The sequence below is a fragment of the Bubalus kerabau genome, chromosome 5, assembly GCF_029407905.1.
Source record: "Bubalus kerabau isolate K-KA32 ecotype Philippines breed swamp buffalo chromosome 5, PCC_UOA_SB_1v2, whole genome shotgun sequence".
NCBI classification, from domain to species: Eukaryota; Metazoa; Chordata; class Mammalia; order Artiodactyla; family Bovidae; genus Bubalus; species Bubalus kerabau.
Genome location: NC_073628.1, coordinates 56,149,550 through 56,163,499, shown reverse-complemented (window position 1 = coordinate 56,163,499; position 13,950 = coordinate 56,149,550). Strand labels below are relative to the sequence as shown.

Sequence of the window (13,950 nt, the reverse complement as noted above, 5' to 3'; positions counted from 1 at the left end):
CTAACCTCAGCCAACCCTAGTCACTGCGAGACTAGTTTCCTGGGCAGTGGCTTCTTTTCTCCTTGGCGTTTTTTCCACTACGTTTAATGCCTCATTCCAAATCTCGACCCGTGGATCCTGTCTTAGAGGTTAGCTTCTATTTCTGCATCCTCTCCACTGTGGGTGGGTGCCAGTCCTGAGAGCTGCTCACACACTCTGGTTCCCCAGGCCCACCAGGAATAAGCTTGCATGGAGGCATCCTCTCCTGGCAAGGTTTTCTCTCTGTCTTAGTCTGCTCAGTACCCTTGACAGCAGACCAGAAGGCACAGTGAGGGGAACGGGATAGACAGCCGAGGAGATAGTACAGTTTGCCTTGCCAGGTGAAGAAACAGATATGAGCTCTTCTCATCTCAGGTCCAAACCTAGAACCCAGACTGGAGTGATTGATGGTGCCCAGCCACCGTTGAGACACCTCTGAGGGCCCCGTGTTTCTGAAAGCAGACTGTCTGCCCCATCCCTGACTTGTCACGCTCGAGTGTCTTCCAGAGGGTAAAAGAAGTTAAAGTACGAGGAGCACTGGAGGACTCATTTGATTCTGACCCAAAATGGAGAGATTGTTTGCAAGTTGGATATTATGGGCACCTGGGAGAAGGCAACTGTATTTCCCCCCAAAATATTATAACTAGGATGTCAGATTTACACTTTAGAATTCAGGAAGACAGATTTTTTTTTTCTTTTTTTAAATTAAGAGAAAAGATGGATATAGTTCCCTGACAAGCGATTTTTAAAGACTGGCTCCCTGGGGGTTGTCATTTCTCTGAAGTGCAATTTTGGTTATACTATTGTAGATGGTCCCAACAAGGAAGGCAAAAAGGAGCCATTTGAGAAAAAGTTCAAATGGCACCTGGGAGAAGGCAACTGTATTTCCCCCCAAAATATTATAACTAGGATGTCAGATTTACACTTTAGAATTCAGGAAAACAGATTTTTTTTCTTTTTTTAAATTAAGAGAAAAGATGGATATAGTTCCCTGACAAGCGATTTTTAAAGAGTGGCTCCCTGGGGGTTGTCATTTCTCTGAAGTGCAATTTTGGTTATACTATTGTAGATGGTCCCAACAAGGAAGGCAAAAAGGAGCCATTTGAGAAAAAGTTCAAATGGCACCTGGGAGAAGGCAACTGTATTTCCCCCCAAAATATTATAACTAGGATGTCAGATTTACACTTTAGAATTCAGGAAAACAGATTGTTTTTCTTTTTTTAAATTAAGAGAAAAGATGGATATAGTTCCCTGACAAGCGATTTTGAAAGAGTGGCTCCCTGAGGGTTGTCAATTCTCTGAAGTGCAATTTTGGTTATGCTATTGTAGATGGTCCCAACAAGGAAGGCAAAAAGGAGCCATTTGAGAAAAAGTTCAAATACCAAGCAAGACATGATAAAAATACCAAGCAAAGCATGATAAAAAAGAATAGCCTCCAGCACTGAGTGTCTGTCTTCCTGTAGCTTTTCAAACCTTATCTTAATTCCCACCCCCACTGCAATCCTTGGAGGAAATAGATGATGAAATTGTCTCATTCTCCTTTGCAGATGAGAGAACTGAGGTTCAGCTTAGGTTTAGATTCAAACCAAGATTAAGGTTGTACAACTAATGAGAAAAGAGCCAGAGATTGAATGTAGGTCAAGATGCCTCTAGAACCTGGGTTGTTTCTATGCTGCACTGGAGGCACCTGTGAGGAAAAAATGTCAATGAGGCCCAGGTTCTGAATGAGATGGGGCTTCCGCAAGTCAGGTGACAGCAGCAAGTGGTGTTCTTAAAGTCATCTGTGGAAGAAGACGTGATCACAGAGGCAAGGAAGCTTGTCAGTTAATGTTTAAAAAGAGCTCATCTGTTCATTCACAGATGTTTTTTGAGTGCATACTAATGACTTTAGGTGCTTTCAGTGTCTAGCACATACAGCCTTCCAGAACTTACTGCTGGGTGGAGAACATAGACGAGTGAGTAGGCTATAGTACGGGATGCTTAAAGAATTCATAAATGAGGCGTTTAGGGTGGTCAGAATTCCTGGTGGAAATGAAATGTTAGCTGAGATCTGAACAATGAGTAGGTGTTGGGGTGGAATGGGGAGTGAAACAAGTGGTGAGAGAGGTAAAGGAAGTGTAGTTTAATTTGGCCAGTACTCTTGCCTGGAAAACCCCATGGACGGAGGAGCCTGGTGGGCTGCAGTCCATGGGGTCGTGAAGAGTCGGGCACGACTGAGCGACTTCACTTTCACTTTTCACTTTCATGCACTGGAGAAGGAAATGGCACCCCACTCCAGTGTTCTTGCCTGGAGAATCCCAGGGACGGGGGAGCCTGGTGGGCTGCCGTCTATGGGGTCACACAGAGTCGGACACGACTGAGGCGACTTAGCAGCAGCAGCAGCATTGGAGGAGCTTGCATTTTATCTTTTATTCATCCATCACCCATTATGCATTGAATGCACACGGTGAACCTGAGTGCACAGCAGGGAAGAAGACAGACCAAATGAATTACCGGGAGTAGTATCTGATGCATGGCAAGGACTCAGTAGATGGTGGTGGTCAGTTAATTTTATCATCTTCCAGTAGCAGGTTTGTGCTAAACCCTCAGAATATAAACTTGAGTTCAACATGGTCCCTGACTTTGGGGTAACCACACTGTACTCCAAAAAACTCAAGTGAACAGATGAGCTTTATGTAGGAGGTAATTCTGTAAGCTCAATATGAGTCAGTTGTGCTATGGTTGTCCCAAGGCAGCATTTCTTAAAAAACTACAGAAACTAAGACTAGAGTACTTAATATTTTGGGGGACACTTGAATTCTGAGAACCTAATAAATGCTATTGGGTATCAACCTGGAAAAATCAATTACAATTTTGCCTTCCTTATCCAGCTTCAGAATCCCTGATGCTACAACAGGAAAGTGATCATTCTTCTCTAGGTTGGTCAGAGCACGCTCAGAACACTGTGTTTAACAACTCTGTCCTGTGTGTAAAGCGTTGTATTGAGCATTGTGGGGAAGACGAAGACAAATAGGAGGTAATTTTTTCCTTAAGATTAATGGGCTTATATTTATAAAGTGTTTTGTAGTTATAAACCACATACATGGATGGTTGTTGTTGTTTTTAGTCGCTAAGTCGTGTCTGACTCTTGCAACCCCATGGACTGTATGATTTCCCAGGCATGAAGACTGGAATGCGTTGCCATTTCCAACTCCAGGGTTATGCTCCTGACGGAGGGATCAAACCCGCGTCTCCTGTATTAGCGGGCGGATTCTTTACCGTTGTGCCACCAGGGAAGCCCCACCTACATGGACAAGTTATTTTTATTCTAATCACCAGTAGGGTAATACCAAACAATATAAATACAATGGGATGCATTAAAATTTTTACAGACATTTGAAAGACAGCAAAGTCACTTTCAGTCATAGGAGATGAAACAAGGCTCTAACATAAGAGCAGGTCGGGCAAGCCAGAGTGTTCTAGAGGGCAAGCCCATGAGGGAAGGAGTGCTCCAGAGGTCGCTCGCGTGAGGGAAGGAGTGCTCCAGAGGGCGCTCGTGTGAGGGAAGGCGTGTTCCAGAGGGCACGCACGTGAGTGAAGGCGTGTTCCAGAGGGTGCTCGCGTGAGGGAAGGAGGGTTCCAGAGGGCGCTCGCCTGAGCAAAGGAGTGTTCCAGAGGGCACTCGCGTAAGGGAAGGAGTGTTCCAGAGGCCACTCGCATGCGCGAAGGAGTATTCCAGAGGGCACTCGCGTGAGCGAAGGCGTATTCCAGAGGGCACTCGCGTGAGCCAAGGAGTGTTCCAGAGGGCACTCGCACGAGCGAAGGACTGTTCCAGAGGCCACTCGCATGCGCGAAGGAGTGTTCCAAGGGCACTTGCGTAAGGGAAGGAGTGTTCCAGAGGGCACTCGCATGAGCGAAGGAGTATTCCAGAGGGCACTCGCGTGAGCGAAGGCGTATTCCAGAGGGCACTCGCGTGAGCCAAGGAGTGTTCCAGAGGGCACTCGCACGAGCGAAGGACTGTTCCAGAGGCCACTCGCATGAGCGAAGGAGTGCTCCAGAGGGCACTTGCATAAGGGAAGGAGTGTTCTAGAGGGCACTCGCGAGAGCGAAGGAGTGTTCCACAGGGCACTCGCGTGAGCGAAGGAGTGTTCCACAGGGCACTCGCGTGAGCGAAGGAGTGTTCCAGAGGGCACTCGCGTGAGCGAAGGAGTGTTCCAGAGGGCACTCGCGAGAGCGAAGGAGTGTTCCAGAGGGCACTCGCGTGAGCGAAGGAGTGTTCCAGAGGGCACTCGCGTGAGCGAAGGAGTGCTCCAGAGGGCACTTGCATAAGGGAAGGAGTGTTCTAGAGGGCACTCGCGAGAGCGAAGGAGTGTTCCACAGGGCACTCGCGTGAGCGAAGGAGTGTTCCACAGGGCACTCGCGTGAGCGAAGGAGTGTTCCAAAGGGCACTCGCCTGAGTGAAGGAGTGTTCCAGAGGCCACTCGCTTGAGCGAAGGCGTTCTCCAGAGGGCGCTCACGTGAGCGAAAGAGTGTTCCAGAGGGCACTCGCATGAGTGACAGTTTGTGGGAGAGCGTGGGGCCCTGGAGAATGGTTAATGACCATCAGCGCTTTGGGGGGGCATGCAGGGGACTGGGCTGGGACTTGGTGTGGGGAAGGGAAGAGACAGAGTTTCTCACTGGACGAATGACATGACCAGAGCTCCAGGATTCCCTGGCACTGGAGTATACCAGAACAGTCACCAATATCAGCTTGAACATTTGGTAAAATGTGATATTCTTGGGTCTCCATAACAGAATGGGAAAAAGACCTCAAACAATTTTGGCCTCACACAAGATTCAGTTTAGCTTTTATTTATTTATTTTAAATTTTATTTTATTATTTGCTTATTGACATATAATTGATTTATAACCATTTGACTTAGTCTCTTTTACTACTTGTGTGACCTTAGGCAAATTACTCAATTCATTTCCTGTTTTCATAAAGTAAGGATAATAATATAAACATTTAAGGATTGTTAAAAGGATGAAACAAGACAATACCTGGCACAGAATGCCAGATAGGGTGGGGGTGGGGGAAAGGTCTGTTTCCTTCCTTCTATTTCTTTGATACTTATATTCACTCATCGAGGCTAGGGTCACACTTGGGTATCAGCTGTTGCCTTAGTGTGCTAGAGTCCTTGAAGAAGTAACTGCTGACCTTATTCACTGACTGTGACCCTTATGGCATAGTCAGTCACCAGGTTAGTAACATACATCAGATTGTTACACAACTGTTAGATCGATTAGTGCCCACAACTTAGGGAAATGGTAATAACTATTTGTTTAGGAACCCTGTGTTATAGGAGTGTGTAGAAGCTGTCAGGTCCTAACCCACTCTAGTACTCTTTCCTGGAGAATCCTATGGACAGAGGAGCCTGACGGGCTGCAGTCCATAGGGTTGCACAGAGTCAGACATGACTAAAGTGACTTAGCATGCAAACATGCATGCACATATTCACTTAGCCTTCCTCTCTGTCAACCCCTAGTACAACCCCCCCCCCCAACCTTTGCTTTGTTTTCACCAGAATAAAGTATGATAACCTCACTCCAGGCAGGACAGTGGACATATCCTTGGGGTACTAATTTGACAGATTTATAATGATGTTTACATGCATTGCAGTGATGTTTCAGCAAGGTAGCTATGGATGGTTAGCTCCGTTGTGCCTGCACATATGGCCGCGTTCTGGCTTCTCTCATCCAGCTGCAGGCATGCAGCTAATCTCTGCTGAGAACAGCCTCTGACTATTGCTACCCTATTGTAGACCCTGGGTGAGGGGCACAGGGGCAAGGGCCCCATGACGGTGGGGCTGGTGGGATGTGAGTGTGCCTCACTGAGCCAGGTGGGCAACTGAGTCCATATGCTGGGCATAGCCTTGGCCTCTGTCTCCCTTGGAACTTCCTGTGCAAAGTGGGACATCAGTTCAGTTTCGTCGCTCAGTCCTGTCTGACTCTTTGTGACCCCATGAATCACAGCATGCCAGGCCTCCTTTTGCATCACTCCTGGAGTTCACTCAAACTCATGTCCATCGAGTCGGTGATGCCATCCAACCATCTCATCCTCTGTCGTCCCCTTCTTCTCCTCCCCCAATCCCTCCCAGCATCAGAGTCTTTTCCAATGAGTCAACTCTTCGCATGAGGTGGCCAAAGTATTGGAGTTTCAGCTTTAGCATCAGTCCTTCCAATGAACACCCAGGACTGATCTCCTTTAGGATGGACTGGTTGGATCTTCTTGCAGTCTAAGGGACTCTCAAGAATCTTTTCCAACACCACAGTTCAAAAGCATCAATTCTTCGGCGCTCAGCCTTCTTCACAGTCCAACTCTCACATCCATACATGACCACTGGAAAAACCATAGCATTGACTAGATGGACATTTGTTGGCAAGGTAATATCTCTGCTTTTCAATATGCTGTCCAGGTTGGTCATAACTTTCCTTCCAAGGAGTAAGTGTCTTTTAATTTCATGGCTGCAATCACCATCTGCAGTGATTTTGGAGCCCAGAAAAATAAAGTCTGACACTGTTTCCACTGTTTCCCCATCTATTTCCCATGAAGTGATGGGACCAGATGCCATGATCTTCGTTTTCTGAACGTTGAGCTTTAAGCCAACTTTTTCACTCTCCATTTTCACTTTCATCAAGAGGATTTTGAGTTCCTCTTCACTTTCTGCCATAAGGGTGGTGTCGTCTGCATATCTGAGATTATTGATATTTCTCCTGGCAATCTTGATTCCAGATTGTGGTCCTTCCAGCCCAGCATTTCTCATGATGTACTCTGCATAGAAGTTAAATAAGCAGGGTGACAATATACAGCCTTGACGTACTCCTTTTCCTATTTGGAACCAGTCTGTTGTTCCATGTCCAGTTCTAACTGTTGCTTCCTGACCTGCAGACATAGGAGATGGGAAAAAGGCATTAGGGAGTGTACAGAGCAACGCAGAAACTGACAGGACTCCTCCTCTACTCCTCCACTGCCTAGGTTACTTCCTACTTAGGAAAGAAATCTTGACCCCTCCATGTGCAGAGATGCAGAATGGTTGTTGTAACACCATCTAAGACAAAGGTGGTGTTCTTGTGCCCCATTTTAATGTCATGTTATGTACACAGCATCAGAATGTTTAGGAAACACTGAGAGCGTAAAAGAAGTAAGGCAAGTTTGAAACAGCTGACCGGGGAAGGTTTCTGAGGATCTTGAGTTGGGGTGGAAAGAGGAGAGAGAAAGCAGGAGGAAAAGCGCCTCCAGCTGCACTCGTGGCTTTTGAGGCCCTAAGGGTCAAGTGGGACCAGTAGGGTCCGGGCACTGGAGGTACCTCCACTGTGACAGGGGTATGTAGGGGGTGACCAGGTGGAGGGGAGTCCTGGCTGGGATCCCCTGCAATCAGGCACCATCAGGATCTCTGCCCACTTCCCAGCCCCCTCCCTGGTGTCCCCTTCACTGTGGTTTGGGGATTCTGAACACTGGGAGGCAGTCTGGGGGAGGATCTTATCTCCCAGTTCCCTCTTAGGGCCCTGCATCCGCAGTGGGGTTTCTCCTTTGACCTTGTTGAGACGGAACCCTTGGTCTCCTCCTGGGTTCTGTGTCCTTGGCTGACCCGGGGCAGGATATCCTTCCGGTCTGCTACCAGGAAGAGGGGAGAGGGACTTCATGGCTGCGGGGTGACGCCAGGCTAACAGCAGCCAAGGCCAAAGACCGGGGGGTCAGTGACTTAAAGGGTCAGGCCGCCTCGTGGACAGCGCTTAGGGGAACTTGTGCCCTGGAGAGGTCGGGAGCTGGGACCGGGGGAGGACTGGCAAGGCCTGTGTCAGAGATCTGATCCTCCACCTTCTCATGGATCATTTCTTCCAGTGCCACTTGCAATTTCCTTTTCCACTTCCAGATTCCCTTAGGTTGAGCACCTTCTCCCCAGACTCTGGTTTTTAACTGCAGACGTCCTTCTGACACTCCTGAGTAAATTAGTATCAGATGTTTGGTGGTGTTTTGTGTGTGGTGTGTGTGTGTTTCTGGTCTGAAAGAAGGGGGCCACTTGGGAACTGACACCCCTTCCCTTGCCCATCCTGGTTTGTGAGGACCCCAGGGTTCTCCATTGATTGAGGGGATAACCAGCCGCCGCTGAGGCTGACCAAGTTTGTTTGGGCAAAGGCGCTCCGGGGCTCTGTGTCTGGGGTCTCCTTCCCTGGCGTCGCCCTCCTGCGAGCTCTCCTGGCTGGCCCAGCCTGGCCCCGCACGCTGGAATGTGGACAGGGAAGGGCCCTGGAACCTAGGGGCCCCGTTTTCCTTTTCTTCGGGTTCAACTTCCTGCTGCTTTTCTTAGGCTTCTTTGCCAGCGGCACTAGAACTGTCCCCTCAGCTGTCTAGGCCGGCTTCTTCTGCCCTCAGGGAGCTGCTGAGGGGGTGAGTCGGAGGGTGTGTGGTGGGTGGGAGCGTGCGGGGTGGGGACGTGTGCAGTTTGTGTGGTTACTGTGGCTCTGGGCCCCTGGGAGTGACTGCAGTCTATCGGGGACTTTCTTGATTTGGAGAACTAGCACTAATGGAAGATATTCAGACAGCCTGTCAGGATTGCTGGGTTAGGGACCGCGGTGGCAGAGAGACAGCGGTCAGAGCTGGCGGAGGGAGGTGCAGAGCCTCCCTGCTGAGAGGGCGGGAAGGAGCTCTCCCTGGGGACGGCGTGGGGGGCCGGTCTTCACTCCTCCGAGGTTCCCATGGGTGACTGGCTCAGTCTTTTTCTGCTCGACTTCCTTTCACCCTTCTCTGAGCCAAGCAGGTGGCTGTCGGCTGCCCACACAGCCTGGCTTGCCCGCTGGTTCCTCAGCTCAGGCTTCCAGCCATTGCCCTGCCCCTCCCCACAGGCGGCAGCATGGCGTGGGGGCTGTTGGCTCCCCTTCTCTACTTTGTGGACTCGTTCTGGGGACCGAGCCCCCAGGTCCTTCTCGTCCCGGGCTCTGGCCATCATCAGTGCCAAGCGTGTCCTCATGGGGAGGCGCATGGGTCTGGGGCAGGCTTGTTTCTGAGGACCAACAGCACCATGTGGCCTCCCCACACTGGGTCATGGGCCCTTCCCAGCTCTTCGGTGAGAGCCGGGGCAAATGCAGACTGTTCGTGGGTCTCATTCGACTCATTTCTATTAGACAGGCGGATCCTGTCATGGAGACGGGAGACAGCCTTTCAGATGTCCAGGAAAGGTGCTACCAGAAAACAACTGAAGAATTGTTATAAGTGAATGAATTGGAGACACTCCCTGCAGATCAGAGAGTTGATCCGCAGCAAAGATGCCATTCTTGTGGAGGATGGTCTCACTGGCGTTATTCAGTTGACTCTGGCTAGTCTGATGCCTCGGTGGTTACCCCGAGATACTTCCCCATCCTCTTGCTGTGGGCATGGGCCGTCATTTGCGATGCTGCTCAGCGCTCCCTTCTTCTCCCCTGCAGACTCTGATGGGTTGGCCCTGCCCAGCTTGTGAGGACTTGAGGAGTCTGCACTGGAGCCGTGAGCCAGAGTGACACCACCTGTCATCTCTCCCCTCCAGTGAGTCCTCCAAGCAGAGCAGAGCCTTGCTGGTGTGTTGGGTCCTCACTTCGGTGCCTTGGCTGGATGGGAACAGCTGTGACCTGCTTTCTGGATTTTGCTTAATGGGCTGGCCTCCTCTAGGGAGTTTTCCCAGCCCACGCAAGAATCCTGGAGAACTGGATTCCGGCGGGCATGAGCTGGGGAAGCTAGACTGGAGGTTCAGCTGGAGGTGTCAGGCAACAGTCTAATCTTGCAGGAGCTCTCAGCTGCAGCCAGCAAATGGCACTGGGAAAGGCTGCTGTGTCCCCATGCCCACCTCCATCCACTTTCTTATATCCCCCTCCTTGAGGGGCTTCCTTTATGCTTCAGGGGCCTACAGTAGATTCAGAGAGGCTGAGGTTTCCTAAATTTTGGAAACGTTAGGTTGTTTTTCTCTTGTAGGTAGGTTGGGGTGCACTTTGGTGGGAACTGATCTGAACTAGAAGGACTGGTCCTTGGAGCGGAGGGCAGGCAGCAGAGAAAGTGGGAAACGTGGCCCAGAGGGGAGGTGTGGCTGCTCTGGCTCCTGGGATGGTTCCTGGGTTAGAAACTCACATGCTGCCAAGACCTTTCTTTCTTTTTTGCCAAATGTTCCATTCAGCTGACTGCCAGCTCCTGGTCCCGGGCCCTGCCATCTGTAACAGTGCGGCTCTTGGAAAGTTTTGAGATGAGCCATGAGCTGCCACCTCACCTCTTCCATCCCCGACTCTCTTAATACCAAGACCCCATGTCTACAGGGTGTGTGCCAGGAGCTTTGAGCCCCAGGGATTCCATGTGTGTGCACGTGTACATATGTGTGTGTGCTTTGAACGGAAACTGTTGCACAGATGGTTTCTGAGCAGGGACTGGGGACTGTGAATGCAAACCTGACGGATGTAACTGGGTCACACGGCCTCCTGACCCTCTGCTCTCTTAGAACCAGAGAGCCTTTTATTAGGGCTCTTGGGTCCACTTTGGCTTCAGATTGGTGGAGAATTCAGGGTAGGCCCAGGAGAGAGAGAGATGGAAAGTAAGTCCAGTAGCAAAGACTGAGTTACATGGGACTGCTTTAATTTGGCTAAGAGGGTGCTGGAGAGGGGCTATGTGAGTAGGAAGAAAGTGCAAGTCTCTTTCTTCCACATTTGGAGCTGAGTGAGAACCACCCCGAGAGAACATGGTTAATGAGAAAGACTTTATTGGTGTGTGTTACTCAGTGATGGGCCTGACTTCAAAGCAGCCTGTAGAGTTGTATAAAACCTGTAGGTTTTCATTACGGGAGCAGGGATCGGCTGCATATCTGTTTGAGGCAGAGAGCTGACCTACTTGACTTCTGGTTATACCTCCCTGCTGGAGGAGTCAGGTTCCTGGCACAGGGCACGCTGACTTCCCTGTTGGAGCTATGGGTGGGGAGACGTGGAGCAGGACAGCAGGGTGTGGGTTGAGGGGTGGGCGATGGGTCCCTGGCTGCAGAACCACTGGAATGGGGGTCTGGATAAGTGTGGCTGTTGGGCGTGGCTAGGGGGAGGGTCCTCTCAGAAAAGAAAACTCTGTGAGCCAAAGGGATTAAGCCGTAATGGCCTCCAACCCTTTGACTCATTCTGTCCCAAGAGATGGTGTGGAAGGTCTCCTCCTAGGGCAGCCCTAGAACTGAGTCATCTTAGGGAAGACAGGGGCTTGAGACTGCACATTTTTCACCCTTTCTTGATAACTCTCCATTGCCCCTGCTTGGTGAAGATGGGCCAAGATGGGCAAGGTTCAGGCGGGGATTGAATTATTTATGATACATCTGTCACCTTTGCTAGATCGTAAGCTTCCTGGAATTGTGCCATTGTCAACTGAATATTTGGGTCTAGTATGGCGCCTGGCACATAGCTGGCACTCAACACCCATTAGATTCCACTCTGTGGTCCAGGATGTGGGGAGAGTACCCAGGCCCATTAGTCTGTCCCAAGCAGGGCAGTTCTGATACAGTGCCCCCCATGGAGGCAACAGGAAGCCCTCTCTACCCAGAGCTGGAGTCACCGCTGGCCCCTGGGGCCCCGCCCTCTCTGGCACAGGCCCTGCACAGAGTCAGCTCGCTGCAGGGAGTGCCCTCTCCTTTCTCCCCACCCTTTGACTCTGAACCATTGTGTGGCTCTGCTCAGACCGGCCTCCTCCCCCTGACCTCCAGCCATCTGTTGGCAGCTGTGTGAACTGAGTTTGGTGCCTGGTGCTGCTTAGACCCTGGCACCGACCCGCTTGGCCATAAACCCCTTTCCCTTCACCAGCTGACTGCCTGGTGCTTTTTGGGGTCCCTTTCCCCAGTTCCCTCCTGTACTCCTGGTGGTTCTGAAACCTTAGTCTTTGGTGTCAGATCTGCACATCTGAATTGCCTGAGGGTCTTTGAAATGTTCAGAGTCCAGGGACTCACCCCACTAAATCAAACCCTCCAGGAGAAGGGCCAGGAATTTGTATGTTTGAAAAACTTACCAGATGGAATTACAAACATTCAAATGTGGGCCCTATATTAGGTAATTTTATTGGGTCAGCGTTAACATTTTGCGGGTATGCTAACTGACATTGTGTTTACCTCAGAGAATGGCCTAGATCTTCTGTAGAGATTCAGCCTAAAGTATTTAGAAGTGAAGTGCTTGCATCTTACTTTCAAATGTTAAGCAGAGAATGTGTGTTCAGATGTGGGGAAATGTTAATAATGAGTGCGCGCAGGTAAAAGGTAACTGGCTGAGAATGGTCTTTCAGATGGTTTTCATCTACTTTCTGAGAGATGGATACTGGAAGAGAAGACAGCTGGGGCCACCAAGGTGCACAACTCCAGGGGGCACCACTCTCTTTGTTGTGGTAGACGATGTCAATCACACAGAGTACCGTGTCTGGGTGCTCCTTGCAGTTTGTGGCAGAGTGGTCTTGGCCCCTGACTTCTCTTTCTGGATGAGCTGCAGAGTAGCAAAGCCCCTGGTCCTCTTCTACCCCAGCTCTTTCCTGGGACCTACATCATGTGTATTTCTTTCTTTCTTTCTTCTTTTTTTAAAACAGAATCCTTAGTAGCCCTTGAGGACTCAAGGAATAGGGAATTTGTCAACCCAGCAGAGTTTGGCAGGGAGGGAGCTGAATTGGAAAGAGAATGGGGGAGGCAAGAAACATGAGACTCTGATTCTTAAAATACTTTGTGTATCCACACCCCTCCTGGAGGATGAAATTCAGGAACAAGTTCTCAGTGGAAGCCAGCTCCCGTCTAGCTCCAGGTGGTTGGGATCCTGCCTTCCCTCTTTCCCTAGATTTCCCCTGTGTCTGCTGCAGCTCTGAACCTTCACTCCGCCCTGGGGGATGCTCTCCCGGTCCTGCCTGCACACCACGTGCCCGTCCGCAGTAGAGTGAACAGAGCACCGCACTTTTGGAAGGCAGCTGCCGGTGTGGCCCTGGACACGAGACTTGTCAGCGGGCTGGGCCTCCTCTGCTTGGCCTGGTGGCGTCCTGGCCGGGAGCCAGGGGGCTGGTGGTTAGAGAGGGGTAGCTCAGCTTTCTGCATTTGAATTCCAGTTTGGAAAGAGCTGTAGGAGCTGGGCCTGCTGGATCTCCCTCGGGCATTTTTTTTTTTTTCCCTTGGCCACACCGCGTGGCTTCTGGGATATTAGTTCCTGGAGCAGGAATTGAACCTGGGCCCTCAGCAGTGAAAGCGCCTAACTGTAACCAGTGGACTGCCAGGAAATTCCCCCTTGGGGCTTTCTTCTCTTTCTTCCTAGGGCTAACTTTGGAGTCTTCTGAGAAATCAAGAGAAATCAACAGGACTGAAGGGAATCAATAGGTCAGAATCAAAGAATCCCAGGGCTGGAAGGCATTTTGTGCGGTGGTCTTGTCCATTTGCCCACCTGCATTTACAGATGCTAAACCTGGTCCTATTAGTTGAAGCCCAGTCCTTCCTTTGAAGGATCCTCAAGGAAGGATCCATCTGTATCCTGACCACCCATCTCCATGTCTGAAAATTCTTACCATCAGAAAGCTCTACCCTTAAGTCCCAGTTCAGGAGCATTTTTTCTCAGTGGAAATGAGGTGATATTGGAACTTGAGCTTAGTTGGGGGATAACAGAATCATACACATTTAATTTTAGATAAATATTTTAAGCTGATATTTGAGGTATATATAAGTTGCTTCCCAAGTGGTGCTAGTGGTAAAGAACCTGCCTGCCAATGCAGGAGACATTGGTTTGATCCCTGGGTCAGGAAGATCCCTTGGAAGAGGACACGGCAACACACGCCAGTATTCTTGCCTGGAGAATCCCTTGGACAGAGGAGCCTGGCGGGCTACAGCCCATAGAGTTGCAAAGAGTCGGACATGACTGAAGGGACTTAGCATATTGAGAACATGAAGATAGGGCCCTTAATTCAACCTGGGGGTC

General features: G+C 50.1%; 1 protein-coding gene and 1 non-coding gene across 7 annotated transcripts in view; both read left to right on the top strand.

Annotated features, from left to right (window-relative positions):
- The window catches only part of PIK3C2B (phosphatidylinositol-4-phosphate 3-kinase catalytic subunit type 2 beta), a 73,492-nt gene that overhangs the window by 6,103 nt on the left and 53,439 nt on the right, over positions 1-13,950 (top strand). The window lies entirely within an intron of this gene.
- LOC129654385 (small nucleolar RNA SNORA3/SNORA45 family) lies at positions 5,120-5,250 on the top strand. The gene has a single exon (XR_008715464.1). It is a non-coding gene; the product is annotated as a small nucleolar RNA SNORA3/SNORA45 family (small nucleolar RNA).